The following is a 9567-nucleotide window of genomic DNA, read 5'->3' as shown; positions in this document are numbered from 1 at the left end:
CTTGAAAGAACGGTTGGTTAAGGGTGCGGGAAACTGTTCCAAAGATGGGAATCAGCTACTTGGATTAACAAGGGTGGTAAAACGGAGAAAGATAATCCAAGTATGTATGTGGTATCCATGAGTTCAACTTCAATGCATAACATGATAATTGCAAGTCAGGATTAGGTTCAGGTAGATAGGGAATGATATCAATTCAAAACATGCTTCAATCTTACATTTTCAAGTTCAATCAACAAGCATCAAAGAACTAATAACAAGGGCCTTGATCGTATCCTATTGAATTCGGCATGTTAACAAGGTTACAATCATCATCAACCCCTATGCTAAATGCAATGTTCCTAAATGAACAAGACTAGACTCAATCCTAATATGCAAATGCAAACTACATGAACACTCTGTTTTTATGGAGATTTTCGAAATTTTTTCAAATTTTTATGGTTTTTTATGCAAATAGATGAATGCAGACTCAAACATGATATGATGCAAAAATTTGAAATAAAAATCACAGAAAACAGCATCAGATACATCATCTCAAACCCTCCCCCAAACTTAAATTACACAGTCTCCTGTGTAAGAAAAATTTGCAGGAGAATTTAAGAATCACAACAGAAAAAATGCAGAAATAAAATGGTATGTACAAAGGAAATGTTGGATTACCTCAGTAGTAGAAGAAGGAGTCGGTGCTCGCCCAAGGAGGAGCGTGGTACTGACTTTGGCTTTCGCCTTGTTCAGGATCCGCAGGAGTGGCCTCAGTTGGTTGGTCGACTTGCTCATCAATCACTTGCGTATTCGGATGAACACTCTGTTGTCCATCGCACTGCATGTCGTCGACGCGAGACTCACCATGATCCGATAATAACACAATATCCTCTGTATGCTGAAAGTCACCTTGAGGCTCATTCTGCTGCTCAACCACTGGTTCAGAAAAATGCTCAGAAGGACCGCCTTGGTGATGCTCAGCTGGACGGCTTGATGAAAGTCCCTTCTTGGCTTTCTTCAACGACTTTCTCGCTCTCTCCCGGGGCTCATGAGAGAATGTCGTGGTCGAGCTGGAGAGGGTTGTTGCGTTCGTGGTGTGTAAGCAGACCGGCGTGTTGGAGATGGTTGTGCTCGGCGAGTTGGCTCAAGACGTGTAGACGAGCATCCTTGTACTGGCATGTAATCCTGGGAAGGCATTGGGATGGCGGCAATGGATGTCGAACAACTGAATTTACTCATGAAGTTCATAAAAGTTTACTTGTAACTACTGAGCGTCTTGTCCCTTGCCTTGCCCCATTTCTGAAGCTTGTTGAGACGTTCATGAGCCTCCCTAACACCCTTTCCTAGTCTCGGTTCTGTGTACTCGTCGAAGTGATACCTCTTAGGGCGATAGTCTTCTGAATCCTCCTCCATCGGGTTGTCTTCTTCTGCTGAGATCTCCATATACTGATCCTCTTCCTCAACATACAAAACGCTTCTATCGGGGATGAACTCAATGTTCTCACCATTCCGGATCGTTGTTAGACTCGCACAAGGAAGAAGGATCCTTGCTTCTTCCACCTCTGGGTGAACAAATTTGTAGACAAACTTTCCATGCTTGTTTTCCCAGTCTAAAGTATGAATCTGTTTCAGGTGGTACATATCCATCCAGCGCGGCGGAAATGAGTCTGAAGGGAGAGTGACGCCTGCTGCTTCTAATATCCATGTCACAACCCCTCCCATACACATAACTCCTGGTGAATGAGTGTTATTCAGTCTCACCACCCACGTCTTGTAAGTCTGCAGATGGTTCAACAGGAAGAAGGCGAACGATGTGTCTGAAGTGTCACCTCTAAGCATAACACCCTCTGTAGTCTTCTTTAGTGGGTCCTTGAGTGCCAAATCCAACATGTCAAGCTCCGCCTTGGTGACAAGGCCAGTGATTTCCTTCGCGTAGAAAACGTTCGAAATAGCCCTGTGGAAGTATCTCAACACTGGACTTCTAATTAGCGTCCCTTTCGACCTTGAGGCATTGAAGCGCTGCTCAGTGCTAATCGAAGCCCATAATGACGACGCCTCTTCCTTGTCGATTTCCGCTGCAGTGCCAGTCCCACTAGTGAATCCAAAAACTTCCTCAAGCTGCTTCATAGTAAGGCTGTAAGTCCGACCATGTATCATAAACGTGAAATAGCCTAAACTGCCATCTGACTCCATCTCAAGTGCATTCGCGAACAAGTGAACTTGCAAGGAGCTTAAAAGCTGGATAGTTTCCTCTCTGTAAGCGTTCTTTGGCGTGTTCATGAGCTTGTTAAAATTGCATTGGCCGAAAAGATATTCTACATCCGCTGCAATACCAAGGTCCATCATGGTTTGACTGTGGGGATATCTTGTTCCCATAAACTCATGTTGCTGAAACAAATCATAGTATTCCTGGGCAGACAGCTTAGATTTAGACTTCTTCTTGACAGATTTCCTTTATGATGCACTCTCGCGAGCCTGCTCCATCTCATAATCGCTACCTTCATCCCTCGGTTTCACTGGCTTCTTGCCACGAGCTTTGTCCTTACTAGATCGTTTTACTGCTCTGCTTGACTCAATGCCTTGCGTAGGCGGCTTAGAAGTAACAACACGTCCAGGTACCTCACAACCATACTTCTCATACATCTCATCCCAAAAATTGTCAGACATTGTTAAGCTGAAACAATTTAAACTCAAAACCAAAGATTAGTAGGTTAGTGAGCGAATATCAATAACAATCGATTTGAAATGAGAGAGCTAAGGAATAAGACTTGTTTAAGGTGCAGAGATAGTTGCGTTGAGCTGGAGTAGCGTTTGGGATAGTGATCGAGTGAGATGATGGCGAGAGCAACTTCACGGTGTCGGATCGAGTCAGATGGGTCGAGTCGGAACCTCGTTTCTCGATCAAGTGGAATAAAGAGGCTGCTTCAGCAGGTGCTCTAGGACGGTGGATTGAGTCGAAGAGAATGTTGGTTCCGGGAGCAGCTCTAAGTCATCGTCGATCGAGTCGGAGCACGCAGGGGGCGGATCGAGTCAGAGAAAGAGAATGTCGTCTGGGAACTGCTGATCCAGTCGCGTCTTGAGGGTGCTCAGGAGCCATCCTGGGACGTCTTGNCACTAGTGAATCCAAAAACTTCCTCAAGCTGCTTCATAGTAAGGCCGTAAGTCCGACCATGTATCATAAACGTGAAATAGCCTAAACTGCCATCTGACTCCATCTCAAGTGCATTCGCGAACAAGTGAACTTGCAAGGAGCTTAAAAGCTGGATAGTTTCCTCTCTGTAAGCGTTCTTTGGCGTGTTCATGAGCTTGTTAAAATTGCATTGGCCGAAAAGATATTCTACATCCGCTGCAATACCAAGGTCCATCATGGTTTGACTGTGGGGATATCTTGTTCCCATAAACTCATGTTGCTGAAACAAATCATAGTATTCCTGGGCAGACAGCTTAGATTTAGACTTCTTCTTGACAGATTTCCTTTATGATGCACTCTCGCGAGCCTGCTCCATCTCATAATCGCTACCTTCATCCCTCGGTTTCACTGGCTTCTTGCCACGAGCTTTGTCCTTACTAGATCGTTTTACTGCTCTGCTTGACTCAATGCCTTGCGTAGGCGGCTTAGAAGTAACAACACGTCCAGGTACCTCACAACCATACTTCTCATACATCTCATCCCAAAAATTGTCAGACATTGTTAAGCTGAAACAATTTAAACTCAAAACCAAAGATTAGTAGGTTAGTGAGCGAATATCAATAACAATCGATTTGAAATGAGAGAGCTAAGGAATAAGACTTGTTTAAGGTGCAGAGATAGTTGCGTTGAGCTGGAGTAGCGTTTGGGATAGTGATCGAGTGAGATGATGGCGAGAGCAACTTCACGGTGTCGGATCGAGTCAGATGGGTCGAGTCGGAACCTCGTTTCTCGATCAAGTGGAATAAAGAGGCTGCTTCAGCAGGTGCTCTAGGACGGTGGATTGAGTCGAAGAGAATGTTGGTTCCGGGAGCAGCTCTAAGTCATCGTCGATCGAGTCGGAGCACGCAGGGGGCGGATCGAGTCAGAGAAAGAGAATGTCGTCTGGGAACTGCTGATCCAGTCGCGTCTTGAGGGTGCTCAGGAGCCATCCTGGGACGTCTTGGTCGAGTCGCGTCTAACATCCGATCGAGTGGGAGCTCCCCTTTGCGAGCGGGTCGAGTCGGACTTCTGAACATACGTGCATTCACTAAAACGGCGATAACTCATGAACCACGACTCCGATTGGTTTGAAATAAACTGCATTGGAAAGATGACTCAATTCTATACAACTTTGATGAAGACATCGAAAGCTGAATCACAAAGTAAAATCTTCACTCGACTCGATCAAAGACGTGGAAGCTTGTGTCGCTGGGTAGTGTAGATCGAGTCGCGTAACTGCTCTCCTGATCCTTGTTTGCATTTGATGGTTTCGACACCTCCTAAAACACCTGAAACAACTCCAAAATGCAAGATGCGTGCAAGACCAATGCAATGACTACCTAGATATGCATGTTATGCAAAAGAGACTAAAAACACTACAAAGCAATGAGTTAAGAGAACAAAATGAATGACAAATGCATCATCAAAAGGTGTAAAATTTATACATATCAGTCAAACCAAACATGACCAAGAAAGTGCGAAAACTAATGCGTGGTCCAAGAGTTAAGTGCAAAAGAGGATGCAAGAAGAAACCAGTAAGGATCTATCAAATCAAACCTGGTGGATGAGCAGAGAAGGCGTCAAAGTGTGGAAGACATGGATGGCGAAGGAGATAAAGCATTATGGTGCTAAGTGGCGAGATAAGTGAGGTTTATCCAACCAAACCTCATAAGCGAAGGAGTTAGATGAAGTGTGGGAGACAACCCAGAAGTTTGGAGATGGAGACAAACATTGAAGTTGAAGAAGTCGATTGGTAGGAACCAAGATTATGTGATCAAGTCCAATGATCAAAATAAATCAAGTATATGGAAGTTCCAATATATGGAGATGAGACCAAGTAGGTCGGAGAAGGCATTACATCGAACCAGTGGCGTGGAGACTAAAAGAACCAGAGAAGAATTATTTTTATCGGACCAAGGTGTGGAGACCAAGAGAAACGAAGGAGTAAAATTGTATGGAGTGCAAAACCAATGAAGGTGGAGAAGTCGTTAGCTTCTATCACGAACATTTGATCAAGTCTAATGATTAAATCAATCAAAGACATGGAGGTTATGAGATAAGAAGAGGGAAACCAAGAAGGACCGAAGGAGAAGCTATGTGTAATGTGAAACTAAAGGAATCAAAAGAAGTTAAAATCCCAAGGAGTGTAAGGTTAAAGGAACCAGAGGAACTGGGGGAGCAAAAATTTTGTTGACAATATGGCCAACAGATGAGAGAATGCGAAGTCGTTCGATGAACATATCAAAATGATGGAGTGAATCAAGCTGTAAATTGGAGGAGGAGAGAAGAGTCAGGAACAAGCTGAAGAAAGAGAAGCATTGAATCAAAGAAGTTAAGTAGTGGACAAGTCATGGTGCAACAAGGCAAAAGCCTTAGTATTTGAAAATCGTAAAGATTATAAGGAGCCAAGTGAATGCTGGAGATGAAAAAGCTTTTCCAAAAACATCAGCAAACGGTGGTATAAGTATAAAGTGAGACTATGGAGACAAAATAACTAAGGAAAGGAGGATTTTAATAAAGATATCGACGTGATGGTAATCACAAGGCAATGACACTTATGTCAAGGAGTATTGACATCACAGGAAGAGGAGGAGAAGGCATGAGAATTCGGGGACGAATTCTTATAAGGGGGGAGAATGTAATGACCCTCACCAAGAAGTAAAATTCAAAATAAAAATCCCTGGCCAAAGGACTGAAAAGGACGTAAAGGGAAGGTAAGGAAGGAAGATAGAAAAATTACGGAAGGAATGTCCGAGAAATTCTGGACAGATCGGAAGATGGCCGATGGTACCATGTCCCATGTACCATGTACCGTACCGGACATACCAGACGAACGCCGAAGGGAATCCGAGAAAATTTGAGCGGACCGAGACGTACTGGCCGTGTTGTCCGAGACGTACTGTCCAAGTCAACCGGGACGTACTAAGCGGATAGAACCCGAGGAGCCGAGAGAAATTGCCGAAAAGACCGATAGTACCCGAGGAGCCGAGAGAGCTGTCCGGGAAATGCCGAGAGGAGCGCCCGAGCGAGACAGAGGAAACCGAGGAATGCCAAGAACCGTCGGATGAGAGACGGGTTTTGATGAGAAACGTCGGACGAGAGACGGGTTTTACCGAGAGAAATAAAAATTAATTTCTCTCATAAAAATAGACCAATCAGATTGCATGCATTATCATGCACTAATAAAATGGAGTTAGTGGATTAAATGGCGATTAGTGATTGGGGAGTGAGAATCACGCTCCACATGCAAGCAAGGAGCTTGCCACTTGTCAAGGCGCACTAAAGGAAAAGAGGGAGAGCTCGAGCCTATAAATAGCGGATGTGAGACTTCATTCCTCATTTTTCTCATTTTCTCTCGAACACTTAAACACAAAAGCTTTGTTTTCTCTCAAAGTCGAGAGATATCGTCGAGAGAGATCGAGAGAGAAAGAGAGATCATCGACGCTTGCGTCAAGGAAAGATCGAGAGGAGAAGTCGCTTGCGTCTAGAGGGAGCCGATAAAGGATGGTGTTGTATCGAAGCGATCGAGGAGAATCGAGAGTAGACGCTGTTTGCGATCGAAGTGATCGAGAAGAGACGCAGTTTTCCATCAAAAGAAAGACGAGGGAGAGATCATCGAGTAGAACCGGTGATAGTGTCGAGAAAGAAGATCGAGAAAAGACGACGGTTGTGTCGGGAAAAGATCAAGAGCGAGACGCATTCTGACGCGAAGACTGTCTGATCGAGTGGTGCGGTGAAGTCCGGTAATCATCGACGCGTGAAAGGTGAGTTCTGTGGTTTTGTGTGCGGTGTTGCATGGATCTTTAGATCCTTGCGGTCACCATTTGCGTGTTGCATGTAGATTAGATTCATGGTAGAATCAGTTTAAAGTTGGTGCATGCGAAATATGGTAGGATTCATGCTTGATTCATGTTTAAATACACATAGAATTTGAGCTAGGAATCACCATGAGAGAATGAATTTGGATGCATTTTAAGTAAGATGGAACACTTAAAATTTGGTTAAGAGGATTGCATGCATGATTAAATTGGTAAAGTTCATTTGAATTATTATCGCATAAATTCGTGGGAGGTTAGCTTAAATGCTTAAACGAATTTTAAAGGATTTAATTGGTTAACTCAAATGAACTTGCATGCTTAATTGGACTAAGAGGATTTAAGAGATTAAATCAAATGGCCTTGCATGCGTAATTTGGACTTAAAGATTTAAGACGTTTAAATCAATTCGGTAGCATGCATATTAGAACTTGTTGCATTAATTTTGCTTAAGTTGCTTAATTTGGTTGCATGCATGTAGAATAATCTTAAGTTGCTTGAATTGTATTTCTTGCTCCTTGTTGATTATTGCATGTCGTATTCTTGCTTGATTTCAAGCTTGTTTGCTTGATTTATCACTGCTTGAATTATTGTGTGTGTTTTATTTTAGCTTAGCCTCCTGAATTTGTTTCTTGAGCCTTAGCTAGAATAGTGTGTCGATCTTCTGTTCCAAATGCGGATGTCACGCGTGAGTTCTCGACGACCACTCGCGCGGGACAATGTCACGGCTAGCTAGCTACTAGCGTGACCGCTACATGACGATATAGCATATTTGTGGGCTCATGCTGGTTACCTTTGTGGTTTCAGCATGAGAAAGTTGTGGAACGGGACAGAATTTTGAGGGCCCTTAGGTGAAAAGAGTCTAGGGTATTTCAAGAGATCCTTGTAGTATTCTAGATGTCTTTGTTTGGTTGATAGGTGAAGGAGTCTAGGGTATTTCAAGTGTCCCTTGTTTTATTCTAGTCGTCCTTGCGAGTCGTGTAAGAGTTAAAGAGTCTATTGTGTCCAAGTTAGTATGCCTATGAGCAGTCCTTGTACCTCTAGTCGTCTTTCTCTGTGTTTAGCAAGTATAGTTCGTCCTTGCAAGTCGTGTAAGATTTAAGAGCCTAGTGTGTCCTAGTGAGCATGCCTATAAGCAGTCCTTGTACCTCTAGTCGTCTTTCTCTGTGTTTAGCGAGTTTAGTTCGTCTGAGTGGAGTCGTATCGTTCTAACTGCTCTCGCTTGTATATTATTGTAGCTTCCGCTTTGTTTCTGTTGTGTTGCTTTGATTACTTGCTTTGATTACTTGCTTTGATTACTTGCTTGTTTTCTTTGCTTGCCGGGGTAGGCGGATTGGGGAAAGTAGAATCTTGTTTAGGAGAAAGGGGTACCCAGGCTCACTGAGTAATCTTAGATTACTCATGATATCTTTTTGTCTTGCAGGAAAGCTTAAGTGAGTCTAGAGCTGGAGCAAACATTAGGGTACCGGATAGGATTTTTCTGTGTTCTTTGTAAAACCCTATATTTTCATAAGTGATTTATGATAAATTATCCGACTATCTTTATATATTGCTTTAATGATTTATTTTCAATGTAATAAACAATTGAAGTAATATATTCGGTTTTCGGGAAAAAGCATGGCAAGTTTACAAATGATACTCGACCTTGTCCGGGTCAACACAATGCACCAGGCCGCAAGGGTTGCAAAGCCTAAGTAGTCTCGGTTGCGGGTGGAATTGTGCTAGGGAGGACCGGTCGGGAAGTCTGCAGCTTCCGTCCCTCGACTGGATCACCTTGGTGCAATTCCCATAGTGGCGTTCCGTGGCTGTCCAATGGCCTGCGTGGTCATAGGACGGTTCGGAGGCGTTACAAACCCACAACTCATATAGCTTAATGGATTAATGGATTAAATGAGTTGATCCATTTTATATCATAATCAGAAATTTAGACTTTTTGTAATTTTATAAAGTCATCAAAGTTTATGTAATTTTATACATAAACTAGTTATCATAAACATAATATATATATATATATATATATATTTGAAAAAAAACATAATATATATATATATATATATATCTCCAATTATTCAAATTTTGAAAACCAGAAATTTTAATCTTCTTCATCTTGAAAACCAGAAATTATAATAATCCAGAAAATAACACCATCAACTTTCTTAATCTTCTTCTAAGTTGTCTTCTAAAATCAGCTTAGCAAAACCCAAAATCCGATACAAATCTTACAAAATAATAATGATAACAAAAGAAACAAATCAGAAAAATCTGGAGCATGAGAACAGAATCTATCAACGACATGAAACTCCGACAACCACACAAAAACTCTGATCTGGGTTTACTCATTTATCTGGGTTTATCTCTCTCTCTCGAATCTGGGTTTATCTCTCTCTCAATCTGGGTTTATTTTCTTCTTCAGTCGATCAATTAGAAGAAGAAAGAAGTTGAGTCGAAGAAGATGAAGTAGGAGAGAGTTTGGTATGGTTTTGTTTATTTTGGTTGGTTTAATTCGGTTTACTCATTTAATTAAAAGAAAAATCGGTTTAATTTGGTATTCAAAATCATTTTAACTATATTTGGTTTGGTTTTGGTCAACCCATCAACCATTTT

The sequence above is a fragment of the Camelina sativa genome, chromosome 11 (genome assembly GCF_000633955.1).
Source record: "Camelina sativa cultivar DH55 chromosome 11, Cs, whole genome shotgun sequence".
Taxonomy (NCBI): domain Eukaryota; kingdom Viridiplantae; phylum Streptophyta; class Magnoliopsida; order Brassicales; family Brassicaceae; genus Camelina; species Camelina sativa.
This window is presented reverse-complemented; position numbering follows the sequence as displayed.